The following is a 14544-nucleotide window of genomic DNA, read 5'->3' as shown; positions in this document are numbered from 1 at the left end:
AATAGTGTATTTTTGATGTTGCTTCAATTGCCTGGGGTGTTCTCCTCATAAAATGTTCACCCAGGCTGGTTTCTTCGAGTGTTTTCCCTACACTTTTTATGTAATTTTATATTTCCATATTATGTTCACAGTGGTAATTTTGTTTGTAATGTAGACATTGAAAAGTCACATGAGAATCCATACAAAGCAAACTGTTTAACATTTGCTGTTTAACAAACTGTTTAACATTAACAATAAAAGCGGCTATAAAACATTTTTATTCTCAGTCAGAAGAACTGACAGAATTTTTAAGGTTGAATATGAGGCAGGTTTTGACATCCAAGTCAGTTAACATAATATATTGTTTTGCCTTTGTCATATTGTAACTGGCCATGAAGTTTTTCTACATTATTGTGTGCCTTTCTCATATGCTGTAAATATCTGATTAATCAGTCTTAAACACGTGTATTATACTATCTCTACTACTTTTTCATTCTTAAAATTAACCTTAAATATTCACCCTGACTTGTAAATGTTCATATCCTCTCTGTTGCTTGCAAATTTTTTAGGTCTGGAAGAGTTTAATGTGTCAGAACTGTCTTATCAATTCCTTTAACTTCATGATCATGTTTTTTTCTAGGTTGATATTTTATAATCCATTATGTTACCCAATTTGTTCTTCTACTTATATTCTCTAGTGGATAAATGACTTTAATATGCTTGAGTTTTTTAGATTGTTGTATCCAAAGTGTCATTGAATATCTGAATTTGACATCCTATTGCCCCACTAAGAGGAGAATGCTTCTTTACAACTGAGAGACATTTAAGTCATGTGCTAATTCAACTCATCATGGTTGAGAAAAGCCTTCACCTAACATAATTTTGATTTCCTTCTTTAGGAATCTGAAATCATGGATCACCCACATATGCTTTGAGACGTGCTTTAGATTTTTTTCTTGAAGCCTTGCGACTTCTGTAAAAATTGAATGTTTTGTAGAACAGACCTATGGTAAGTGAGCTTTTTCCTCCTTTTTCTTTTGTCAGTTTCATGTTCATGTAAAGTCTTATGATTGTTGCAATGCTGCTCTCTGCTGGACACAGTGTAATTTTCCAAAGTTAGCACTTAGTAGATAGGCAGATAATTGATTAGCTGGACCCTCCTTGGCTGAATTCACAAAAAACCAACCAGTGTGCAACAAAAACAACTGTTATAATGGTGCTGTGCTATTACCATGTAGGTATCTAGAGCCTGATGAAAGTCTTACTTATAAATTTCATCTTCTGTTTCCTGTTTAGTGCCATCTAAAAGTTATAACAAACATACTTTGAAGGGTAATAATAGGTGGAGGCCTTTTTAGGATTTCCTAAATTGTGTGGTTTTGGGGATGTAAGTCTATTTACTCTTACTATTATGTCTTTGAAAATAATTTCAATTCTCTGTACTTTGTTTTCCCAAAGGGAATATTTAAAACCACTCTAGTATAACTTACATTAAACATTGTTGCATATATTTTGAATGAATCATCCTATGTTATATTTTATATAGCGCATGTTATTTTTTTTCTGATTTTTTTATCTTTTTTAGAGACAAGGTCTTGCTCTTGCTCAGGCAGGTCTTGAACTCCTGAGCTGAAGCAATACACCTGCCTCAGCCTCCCAGAGAGCTAGGATCACATGTACAGTGTACTTTAAATGTGACTTGTTTTGTGTACCTATCCTATAATCTAGCTATTATGTTTTCTAGTATACACATTGAATCTTACTTAAACAGAATGACACTGGGTGGACTTTAACTATAGTGTCTGTGACTCATCTATCATGGTTTTTCACATTATATGTGTATACAGGTGCTCCCAAAATTGTTTTATAATATGTGAGAGTTAAAATGGTATGTCCTCCTACCTTTGAGCTAAAATATTCTAATTTCTGAAATACAGCATGTATACAGTTATTACCTGAATGTCTTTTGGATTTTTTTTAAGTAAGCATACATTTTCTTGTGAAGAAGAAAAAATGACAGAAATGACATTGAGTGGCTAAATGGAGATCTAACAAGATAACTGATCTTACACTCTTTAAAAGACTTTTATTTTGTGTGTGTGTTTTGTTTTTATTTTATAGCCATTGGGAAAGCCTGTGAAATCTACTCTTAATTAGGTTTGTAGACAATTAGGCTTAGAAACTTATTTCTTTATTATTAAAATATTACAACAAAAAGAAGAAATGTAGACCAAGAAAATAAAATTGTTAGTAAAAAGAACACTTTCTTCTCTATAACAGTATATTAGTATTAGTTCAGAAATTACATAATTTTCAACTTTTTTGTTATAAAATGTAACATGATATAGAAACATAAATGTATAATACAATGAATAATTGTATATTAAATATATAGCAAATATCCACACAACCACAGAACATTATTCTCTATATAATTTTTTCAATTTTATGTGTATTCTTAACCCTGTGAATTCCTTCCTCCTTTACTCAACATTATATTGAGTATCCTTGTAATTGCATATAGTCTTATTGTATTCATTTTCATGATAATATATTATTCCTTTGAAATAAACATCCCAGAATTTTTTTTTTTTTTTGGCAAGGGCCGGGCTTGAACCCATCACTCCCGGTATGTGGGGCTGGCGCCATACTCCTTGAACCACAGGCACCACCCCCAACATCCCAGAATTTAGTCATCCATTCTACTGTTAGTAGATGGTTGGGTTGTTTCTGGTGTTTGGTTATTATATGTGATATTGCCATGAATGTGTTTATACAAATATCCTGGTTATATAAATATTTTTTAATCTGTCAGGTGGCAAGCAATTTATTTTTAGGTTAGAAAATATTTAATATCACAAGGCAATTGAGTATAGTGGTATTTTAAGTGAATTTACATGACTGCATGAGAAATTTGTTATATCACTGTAGTATCAAATATTATGTTAGAAAAAACTCTGAAGTGATTATAATTTCTTTTACCTTAAATAGACAGTAAAGTGACATATAGTTTGAGATAGTTTAAATATAGACTATATATAGATAGATCTAGATCTAAATATAGTGTAGGTATAGATAGAGGACTAATGAAGTAACTCTGTTTATTAACAAGTTATACTTTCTATAATTCTTTCACTTTACTGATAAAGAAATGAGGAAGGCTAGAGAGATTGAGTCACTTAAACAAGGTCAGTTACAAGTTAGAGCTAGCAACCAGACTAACCTGTCTACTTGGCACTCACAACTTAAAGTAAACAAAGTGAAATCAGGACATATTCTCGCTTGTTTCCAGTCATTTAAGTGGAAATTTGGCTGAATGATTGATAGCTTTCAGAAATTAACAGATAATTCTTTCAGGAACTAACCAAGAACTGGCTTAGCACAGGAAGTTAGTTGAGTAAAGCACCCAAAACGTTATTGTACCTTATCACAGTTCATCTTTCGAATGGTATATACTAATGGTATATACTAATATATACATATATATACATGATATATACTAATTTTAACGTGAGAAATTTGAATTTGAGTGCTTCCTCATTCATTGGAAATATTTACATCTCTTAAACAGAATATATTTTAGGGCTTTTTTTTTAATGCCTCAGAGTTGTCATTGTGAACATTAATCATTTTATGGAATTAAAGTGATTGCCTCAGAACTGTTACTCTAGTTGGACTGTTTTCTCTTAAATTGTCCTAGCCTGATAAGCTTTTGTGTCTTTAGAGCTACTGTGATTTGTTTTGTTTTATTTTACTTTTCTTAGGTAATTCTTGCCTTTTGTTGTCAGTATATTCTATTAACTTATATTTGAAACAAAAGCATTTGCCTAACATTATATATTACTTAGATGAAATCTTAAGTATGGTTCTTCCCCCATCTACTGATTCCAGGGGCATAGTATGGAGACAGTTTTTGAAATTTTATTTTGGTGTCAGGAACTAGTTTTGCCATTGTTTCAGGGTATTGAGATCATATCATTATTGATTTCTGTACTACTAAAATGCAATATAGGTTATGTATATACTGGTGTGTCCTTATTTGGGGAATAAAAATGATCATTTACATGTTTTCTAACAAAACCATTATAGTCATACTCTTTTGAATGGTATGGATTTATTCAAGGATTACTTCAAATAGAAAGTGCAATGGATTTAAGTGTTTGTTTTCTAAGATTAAATATTTGATAGGATGAGCATTAAAATAAAAATAGTGTATTAGGTGACACTGCCTTTTGAAAATGACAGGCATAAAGATTGAATCACCTTTGAAGTTGTAGCTTTTTAAATTTTTTTTTATTTTTTTGAGACAGACTCTCACTTTGTTGCCCTCCATAGAGTGCCACAGCTCACAGCAACCTCAAACTCTTGGGATTAAGTGATTCTTTTGCTTCAGCCTCCTGAGTAGCTGGGACTACAGGCTCTTGCCACAACATCTGGCTATTTTTTTGTTGCAGTTGTCATTGTTGTTTAGCTAACCTGGGCTAGGTTTGAACCTGACTTGCATTGGTGTATGTGGCTGGCACCATACCCACTGAGCTATGGGTGCTACCTGAAGTTGTAGCTTTTAAAGAAACATAAGTATAGAAGTTAGACAGATTTGATTTCAGGAAAACATTTAAATATTTCAAGAAAACATTCTTTTAAAAGTGAATTTCATCCAGGTGCTGTGGCTCATGCCTATAATCCTAGTACTTTGGGAGGCTGAGGCAGGAGTATTACTCAAGGCCAGGAGCCATCCTTAGCAACATAGTGAGACCCTCTCTCTACAAAAAAATAGAAACATTAGTGGGGCATGGTGGCATACTCCTATAGTCTCAGCCTAGTATGGAGGCTGAGGCAGGAGGATCACTTGAGCCTTGGTGTTTGAGATCTAGTGAGCTATGATCATGCCACTGCACTCTAGCCTGGGCAACAGAATGAGACCTTGTGTCCAAAAAAAAGAAAGAAAGGAAAAAAGGTAGGGGCATTTGACTGCTTACCCAATTATAAAGTATTAAATGTGAATTTAAAACAAAACAAAAGTGGAGTAGAGAGTGTATTTGTCTTTAGATCACAGAAGATATTGGGAAGACAGATAGACAATTGCTACCCTAGCACATGTAGGTGTCAAAATGATGATTTGCTGTGTTGAGGAGTTTCTTTAATTTGAAAATTTATTTGCTTTTAAGCATACTAAGTTAACATATTTTTAGGCAACAAATTTTATGTTTGCATTTGGGCAAAATAAATAAGAGCTTCATGTGGTTTATCGCAGACAGCACATCTTTGAAAATTGCCTTATGGACAGACTTTTTGAAGGCTCAAAAAGAAGAATGGCTTTTTCCAGAATAAATTTGAGATGCTTATAGGGTGGAAGGGAAAAAATAATGAAACTCCAGGGAAAGCTATTTGGCAATTTCTAGAAAAAGACCTATGCATTTTCCTGTTGTCATAGTACCAATTCTGGAAATTTTATCACAGAAATTCTTATGTACTTACAAAATTGTTCGTTATAACTTTGTTTGTGGTAGGAAAAGATTGGAAATTCCCTAATGTGTATCAGTAGGGTGGCTGGTTGAATGAACTGAGGCGTATTTATACAGTGAAATACTCTACAGCTGTTAAACATGTTTTCTATGTACAGATTTGGAAAGCTTTCTCATATATGTTGTTATTTGGAAAAAAACATGGTAAACTACTTAGGAAGAGGGGAATAAAATTGCACATTTGTATTTGCTTATGCTTACATGAATAAAATCTGGAAGAACATAAAAAATTCAAATCCTGTGTGAAGGTTAGAGGAAAACAGGGTGGATGGAATTTTTACTGTGTATCATTTAGATCTTTAACCATTTGAATATGTTAATATATTACTAATTAAAAATAATATTATTTTATTTGTAAATCAAATGAGAGTGAAAGGGCTAAGCTTGCTTTTTTATTTTTACCACAAAATTAGCCATTTTTATTATTTTATCTGTAGAACATAGTAGATAGTAAGCAATAGATGATACTTGTTATACAATGAAAAATGAACTCTGTAGTCCTTGGATCATCTTTCTTAGCTTACTTCTTTAAATTAGCATATTTTCAATATGAGAAAAAGGATATTGTAAAATCATGTATTGATTCCAACACAGAAGTAAGGGAAAATATTTAAGTGGCATATATCAAATGTATATTTTAGATTATCATCAGATTATCATGAAGTTTCATTTGATTTGTATGATATTGATATTAAAGAGCAACTTATATTTTCTCTAACTTCATTGGAAAAATAAAATGAATGTTTTTAAGGAAAACCTATTAATAAGTTTTCATGATTAATAAACAAAAACTCATGAAATTTGGAGGCAAGGAAGAAAATGGCAAGCACATGCTCTTTTTATTTTTAGAGACAGAGTTTCACTTTGTTGCCTGGTAGAGTGCCCTGGCATTACAGCTCACAGTAATCTCCAGCTCTTGGGCTTAGGCGATTCACTTGCCTCAGCCTCCTGAGTAGCTGGGACTACAGGTGCCCACCACAACGCCTGCCTATTTTTTTTTTTTTTGCTGTTGTTGGCAGTTTGGTCGGGCTAGGTTTGAACCTGCCACCCTCGGTATATGGGGCCAGTGCCCTACTCACTGAGGCACAGGCGCCACCCAAGCACATGTTCTTTATACTGTCATATCTTACATATTACTTAAGTTTCCTACAAAAAGATACATTTTTCAGTCCTGAGACTATTTTAAAAGCTCTAGTCTGATAGAAGAAGCAGTTACTCTCTGTGCAAAGACCAGGAAGCTCTGAAAATATGATTAAGAGGCAGAGGGAGATTATAGGGTAAATGACTCTTCTCCTTTACGAGGGTCAAGAAACTGGCTCAGCGCCTGTGGCTCAAGCGACTAAGGCCCCAGCCACATACACCTAAGGTGGCGGGTTTAAATCTAGCCTGGGCCACCAAACAACAATGACTACTGCAACCAAAAAATAGCCGGGTGTTGTGGCGGGCGCCTGTGGTCCCAGCTACTTAGGAGGCTGAGGCAGGAGACTCACTTGAGCCCAGGAGTTGGAGGTTGCTGTGAGCTGTGATGCCAAGGCACTCTACCCAGGGGCACAGCTTGAAGCTCTGTCTGAAAAAAAAAAGGTCAAGAAACTGTGCTATGGAGTTCAAAATTTGATGTACTCCAATAGATCCTATAAGAACTCTCAGTTGTACATGTTGTTCCTAAATTTCCTAAAGGTAGATTTTTACTACCTTTCTATATCTGTATACAAAACTGCTTTCTCTAAAGAAAGCTACAGATACAGAAAAGGCATGTATTATAAGTGAATGACTTGATATATTTTTCATTAACCTAACACATCTATGTGACCACCACCCAAATAAAATAAAAGAACGTTATCAGCACTTCAGAGATACTATCCTTTGTACTGTCTTCCAGTCACCTTCCTATCCTGCACAAAGATAATCACTAGAGATTAGTGATTTAATTAGAGATTAGTTTTGCTTGTTTTGTATTTTTTATATAGAATTATACAGTATAATTTTTGTGTGTCTGATTTTCTTTGTTTAGCATTTTAAGATTAATATACATTGTTGCATGTGGTTGTATTTTGTTCAATTTCATTGTTACGTGTAGTTGTGAATATGTCACAACTAATATTTGTCCATTCTACAAGTGGACATTTGGGTGGTTTCCATATAATGCTACTATAAACATTCTAGTACATATTTCTTGAGTAACGTATGTACATGTTTCTTTTGGTGATATGTCCAGGAGCAAAATTACTTGATCATAAGTATGTATGTGTCTAGTTTTAATTAATACTGCTAAACAGTTTTCTAAAATTGTAGTACCAGTTTACATTTATAGTATGTGCGCATTCTAGTTGCTCCATGTATTTACCAACACTTGTTTTTTCCTCTATTTTTTTCATTTTTCCTCTTCTAGTGGGTATAAAGTGGTTATGTTAAATTGTTAGGTTTTACTTTATAGTTCCCTGATGATTAATGAAGTTCCTGGATGATTTTTCATAATGTATATTGATTATATGGTAATTCTATTTTGTGAAATGCCTGTTCACGTCTTTCTCTCTCTTTTCTATTAGATTGTCATTTTCTTTAATTTGTAGAAGGTTTTTTATCGGTTTTTCAATATGAATCTTTATTGAATCTAGGTATCACAACTGTTTTTCCCACTATGATGTTTGCCTTTTCAATTTCTTAATAGTGCTTTTGACAGACAGAGTTTATGATTTTACAGTGGTCTAGTTTATTGTTTATGTTTGGTGCTTTTTACTTCTTGTTTAAGAGATATGTACATATATATATTTTTTTGCAGTTTTTGGCCGGGGCTGGGTTTGAACCTTCCACCTTCAGCATATGGGGCCGGCACCCTACTCCTTTGAGCCACAGGTGCCGTCCTTGTTTAAGAAATATTTGTCTACTTCAGGGATACTTCATCTTCTAAGTTTCTCTCTAAAAGTAATTTTCATTTTACCTACTGGATTTATAATTTTAGCCTACATTTTCATGTTAGGCAGTTTTGTGGTCCTTTTTGAACTCAGGAATCTACATCTATATACAATGAAAAAAGAGGTGAACTCAGATTAATGACTGTAGTTACATACTTTCTGTAAAATATCCTCTTAAGGAAAGAATGTGTTTATCTATGTTTACCTTATATGCACTTTTATGTACTGCTTTGTTTGTTTGTGCCTAAGGAGAATCCACCAGAGTATTCAGGGAGGAATTTCTGGAGTAAGAAAATTAAATGTTATGATAGTTAACATTTTTAACTATAGTAGTAGTCATAAATGTGTGTATTCATGAAACATAAAATTTTGCACAGCATTCACAGATACAATCCCAGTTACTCATCTGAGCGTAAGTCACTCTGTTAAAGCTCAGGATATTAAATAAACATTGTTTGCAATTGAGAGAAAAATTAAGTTTTAACTTTTGTCACCAAATCAATGTACAATGCTATTTTTAGAAGCATTTAAAAATTATTTTAAGTAGGATTTCTTGTGATCATTCGTGTACAAGTTATGAGCACCTATGAAAGCCTTCAATTATACTTTTTATTGTTCAGAAATATTTTCACTGTATGTCCTGATTCTGGGCTATTATTTGTATTTTAGAAAAGTGTTTTTATATACTCTGATATTTTCTTTTAACTTGTCAATAATGTATATTATTAACTTACTATTGTATTACTTAATTTTATATTTATATTTCATAATGAGAATAATTGCCTATTTTAAAATGTATTTTGTCTCTGAACACAGTGCTGAAATTAAAGAAAGATGATTGTATTTGACTGTTCACTAAGCATTTAGATATTTTTCAACTGTCAACTACATTTTTTAGTTTAAAGCATCAAATTAAATATTATTTTATCCTGGCTTTTATTTTAATTCATGCATTTAAAAACTGAAATTCAGATAAAAGATAGTTTCAAAATAAATTCAGTATATTATTTATGAGTGGAGCAACACATTAGCATTGGGTTCACAATAGATCATATCGCTTTTATTCCATCTTACAAGCTTAGCAGCACAAACAGAATAATCAACATATTATTTGGCTGTCATCTGCTGAACAGAAACCAGAGATCACAAGGAGGTTTTCCCTAGCTGTGGTGATGGCCTTTTTGTTCCAAGCCCCCATCTGGGAGGGCCATGGTGTGTTATCATATGGAACGCGGGGTTTTCTGTAATCTGCTTAGCTGCACTGCAGTTTGAATCTTCATTCCATGTTTGTGTAATTTATAATTTTAATGAGACCATGGCTCTTGTGGGCTTTGAAATATATTAAAAGCTCTTTTGTGCATATGCTTTTGTTCTTGCTTAATAGGCTCAGTGTATTTAAAACTGATGAATTTTTATTCATGAATTTGGATGTCTGGAGATTAACTCAGACTGAATATCATTGCACTCATCTATTGATGGTTGGAAAGTTTTTTGTTATTGTTATTATTTTGTTTTGCTTTTGTGTGTATGTGTCATCTCTATGATTCATTTTACAATCAGGAAAGGAATAAACCTATATAATTTTAATAGGATACATAAAAATGGTATGATTAGATCATAAAATTGATTTATTTTATTAATTTATTGATACATATATTTCATCTTTAGTCTTAGTATTTTGATAAATATTACAAAGGAATAATTCCGCAAAAGTAACTTTTATAATACCTTAAGTAATTTTGTACTTTGTATTTTAATGATAAAATACCAGTTGTCTGTGGTCATTCTTACTCATATTTTTAGAATTAAACTATTTTCAGTTTTTCTTATTTATGTAAAATCTTTTTTGTTAAAGAATTTTTTTAAAACTTCATTGATAGATGTCATGAAAAGAAAAATGGAAAAGCAGCTTGCTAGAAATTTATAATACTGATTTTTTTTAACTTTGCTACCATTCTGAAGTATGCTGTTTCTCATCTCTAATTGTTACTTAAATCTATTTTAAAAGTTAGATATAAATAATTTTTTAGCACCATAGAGGAAAAATCAGGACCCTTTTTAGATCAGACATGTTTTTTGAAGTTGCTGTCCACTGAGCTCAATGACAGGATAATACAAAGCCCTCACTAGTCTTTTATAAGGTTAGTAAAGAGACAGTTCTTTTTAAAAACTAATATTTATTAGACAAAAGTATTTTATAACTACAGTAATTAGAACCTCCATAGTTCACCGCTTCCCTACATTGACTACCTCCTTAAATTCACCTAATTTTCATAGACTGGACATGCACCACACATATATATCAGTACAGTAGGCCTAGTTCCTTATGTTGACTCAGACTGAATATCATTGCACTCATCTATTAATGGTTGGAAAGTTTTGGAAACTAGCAAACTGTGTGTTGGCTAGTTTATTACAGTTGCTTGTGTGGTCAACTTACAGAGGTTCTACTGTATATATCATATCATCTTTTTTTGGTAATGATTGTCAGAAATTTGGCTTGTCTTCTCTTCTCCCACCACTATATCCTTAAACTAGAAATATGAAATAGAGGCTAAAATAACAGGTTTTTATACTTTTTTTAAACTATGCTTATCTAACAGTGGAGTGTTTATTCTTTCATCATTTCCCTTTGCTTCAATATTTTTATTAGTTGTACAATTTCATTTGACTTAAGAATATATTGTTGAAAAATATATGACCTGCTAAAGCAGTGCTAGCCAGTAGGAATATAATGTGAATCACATATGTATTTATTTAACCAACTATATCCAAAATATTATCTTTCAGCAATGTATATAAATATATGAAAATCAATATGAAATAAAAATTACTAAAATAATTTACTTTCCCTTTTTAAGAGGTCATCAAACTCCCACATGTATTTTGTACTTACATAACATGTCTTAATTTGCACTAGTCATATTTCAGGTGCCAGTAGCTACACTGGGCTAGTCACTACCTTATTGGACAGTGTAGATCTGAAGTATTGTGCAAACATAACAAAAATATGCATGTTTTACATTCTTTACTGTTTTTTATAACATCCTAGTTAGGGTAACCTAAGAGTAGCATTCATGTGCTATGCAATTGAAATTACAGTGTTTTTTATAGCTTTACCTCTGATATGTATACAATACATAAAATCAGAACTGTGTCATCTGACTTCAGATTATCTATCTGAATCTGTATACTTTAAGATATTTTGATGATGAAGAGATAATGACTAATGTAATGTCCCGCAAAAATTGTGGGCAGATCCAATTTGTAAATAGCCATATTTGAAGAATACTGAGGAACTTAGTTTTTACAAGAATCCCATGAAAAGTCTTAATATGTCCATTTTTAAAAATAAAGTTGAGAATTCCTTCTCTTTACATCCTTAGAATTTTTCTAGACAGGTGTTTGTATAAATGTATACATGTAAATCTCTCTTTTCTTATGTTTACCTGTAAAACTTCATGGGAGAGAAAAAAGCCTGATTATGAAATACTATTTTCTGAATTTCTTTAGAATCCTATACATTTAAAATGTTCTGTATATATTCAAATATAAGGAGAAATTACTTCACTGATAAGCATTTTTAAAACATATAGTTAAGAATTATAAAACATTGAATGATAATTTGAATTGATTCAAATATTTTAAATATAGTTATAAATGAACAAGGAAGTTTATATAAAATACTGCAGGTGTACCTGTCTTAAAAATGAAAGCCATGTGTAACTGACCTTGCTCAAGTATGGTTTAGAGAAAATTGTATATTCATAAGATCTCTGAATTTTTCACATTTTCTAAATTTTGAGGGATATGATGTAATTTTTATGTAATCTAATTTTCATAGAGTGATTAGTGAATACCTGTTGTATTCTTTGACTTACTTAAATTTTTATTGACTACTCCCTGTGACTTGTGCATTTAAAGTGTTGGCACAAAATGTTAAACTATTCTTTAAACAATATCCTGAGTTTCTCAGAGATGATAAATCTGTCTATTGATTTCCTAATTTTATTATGTACATAGTCAATTGTAATCCAAGATTACAGCAAACAAGATGTTAATTTCAAGACATAATCTATGTACATTTCAATTACAGAGCATGATTGTTATAGAAGCACAGAATAAAAAGGAATAACATTTGTGCTATCCTCATAGGAGCTGTCAATAAGAGATGTAATAGGGGATTTAGGAATCTGGAAATGGCCAACTAATTTATGTGAATCTATTTTATTTCAGCTAGAAAAGACCAGGCTCTTTTTCCGTCTGCACTGCATATTGCAGAGCACAGGCTGTCTATACAAAACCAGGCGGCTGCATATGGATAGTCCCTTGATATCATTCACTTGCTGTGTAATCTTATTATGCAAAGTTCTAATCTTCACCTAGAATGAATGCCTCTGGGTCAGAATATAGTCATATCAGGGTTTTTGAGGTCATGTTTTGTGATCCTTAGCTTATTCTTCTAAGTAGGGCTGGGATTTAAAGGGTATTCCCCAGACGCTAGCAGAGATAGACAGCAGAACCTGCTGCCTTTTTGGAAGACAAGACCAACATGAGGTCCCTGGTAGGATTAAACTTGATTTGTAGCTGTAGGATTTTTTAACAGATGTATTATTGGACAGGGAATAGGGGGCCACCAGCACAGCAAAATTGAATCACGACTGGCATTCTCAGGGAGTTTGCTGCCTGCTAAAACAGCAGCTGCATGTGGATTTGACTTCTTTCAGGTGAAGCGACTTCCAGTCATTTGGAAAGGATGGGATGAAAAGGAACCTTGGTGATAATTTTGATGTCTGCAAGATTTAGTACCAGTGTAATGGGATTATCGGTAACACCTTCACTGCAGAAAAAGCCACCTGGCGCTATAACTGGCAGCAACTGAGAACTAATCCTTTCCCATCTCTTGGATGTCATTCATGAAGCTCAAAGCTATTTCTACCCTGCTAACTGTGATTAATTTTATAAACAACAACAAAAAATTCAGGTGATCAGTGAAAAAATATACTTTTTACTTATTTATAATATGTAGCCTTATTTTAAGCTATATGATATGAAAATTATGTAAGAATATATAAACCATATAGTATGTATGACTCAAAATTTATTGAACCATTCAAATAGAAAAGTTGATTAATGATGTTATTTATACTGTTTTCAGTTGAATGACATATAGTATTTGCTATTAGTGAAAATTTATATTTGAGATTTAATATTAATTACTTTTATATTCTCTTGGATATTAAGTTATTATGAATTTAATCAAAACATCTAAAGGTTTACGGAATTGAAATAATTTATTTTGTCACATATTTTTTACCTGTTTATGACTGCTCTTATTGCTACTGATGAAATATTTTTGGTGAAATATTTAATAATATAAAAATATACAGAAACATTTTATAATTAAGGTAATACTTGCTCGAGCTGCTGATGAAAAGGCTCTTTGTGCAAGTGTATTATCTTAATATATAAAATTCCTAGAGTAGTTAATTCCTAGAGTAGTTAATACCAATGCTGAATGACTTAATTTTTAAATTAGTGATTCTTACTCAAATTTTCCATTAGCAGATGGGGGGGTAGTTAGTTATTTGTTCTAAAATCAATACATTAGTTAATTGATTTTTTAGCATTTTATTTCAACTAAAACCTTTATCAAGTACTTTATTTAGAGGTGTTAATTATTTTAATATTTTTCTCTAACATGATCCAGAATAAACTGAAAGAAAAATGAAGGGAAATTATCCCATCAGTCACCCAAACAGTATGCAACATAACTGCCAAGACTAGAAAAGATAATTAGTGTTGTCAGTGTTATGATCCTAGAGTACTTAATTTTAAAATATTTATTCATAGAACTTGATTTTTATCTTACAGTGTTTTTTTTATTTAGTAGCTTTATATTTTTAAAATTAAATTATAAAACCTCAAGACTCACAAAGTATTTAAACTTTAAGATTTTAACTACATATAGGGACCAAAGTATGTTCTTGATATTATAAGAATAATTAAAATATAATCATCCATTTTACACATGGTATAAAGGACTATGTACTTACAGCCTCTGTTTCCATATAGTACCTCTTATTCTTCTCTACATAAGGTCTTTATTAGAAAAATCAGCAAATAAA

The 14544-nt window shown here is 31.9% G+C and overlaps 1 protein-coding gene across 2 annotated transcripts in view; it reads left to right on the top strand.

The window, feature by feature from the left end:
• IMMP1L (inner mitochondrial membrane peptidase subunit 1) overlaps positions 1-14544 on the top strand; it is a 93713-nt gene that overhangs the window by 34204 nt on the left and 44965 nt on the right. For both annotated transcript variants that reach the window (XM_023508088.1, XM_003781207.3), the window contains exon 2: positions 879-988. The gene's annotated coding sequence lies outside the window, so the exon portion shown is untranslated. The remainder of the gene's footprint in view (positions 1-878; positions 989-14544) is intronic.

This window comes from Otolemur garnettii, unplaced genomic scaffold (genome assembly GCF_000181295.1).
Source record: "Otolemur garnettii isolate 467f Iridium unplaced genomic scaffold, OtoGar3 scaffold00001, whole genome shotgun sequence".
In the NCBI taxonomy this organism is placed as follows: Eukaryota; Metazoa; Chordata; class Mammalia; order Primates; family Galagidae; genus Otolemur; species Otolemur garnettii.
This window is presented reverse-complemented; position numbering and strand designations above follow the sequence as displayed.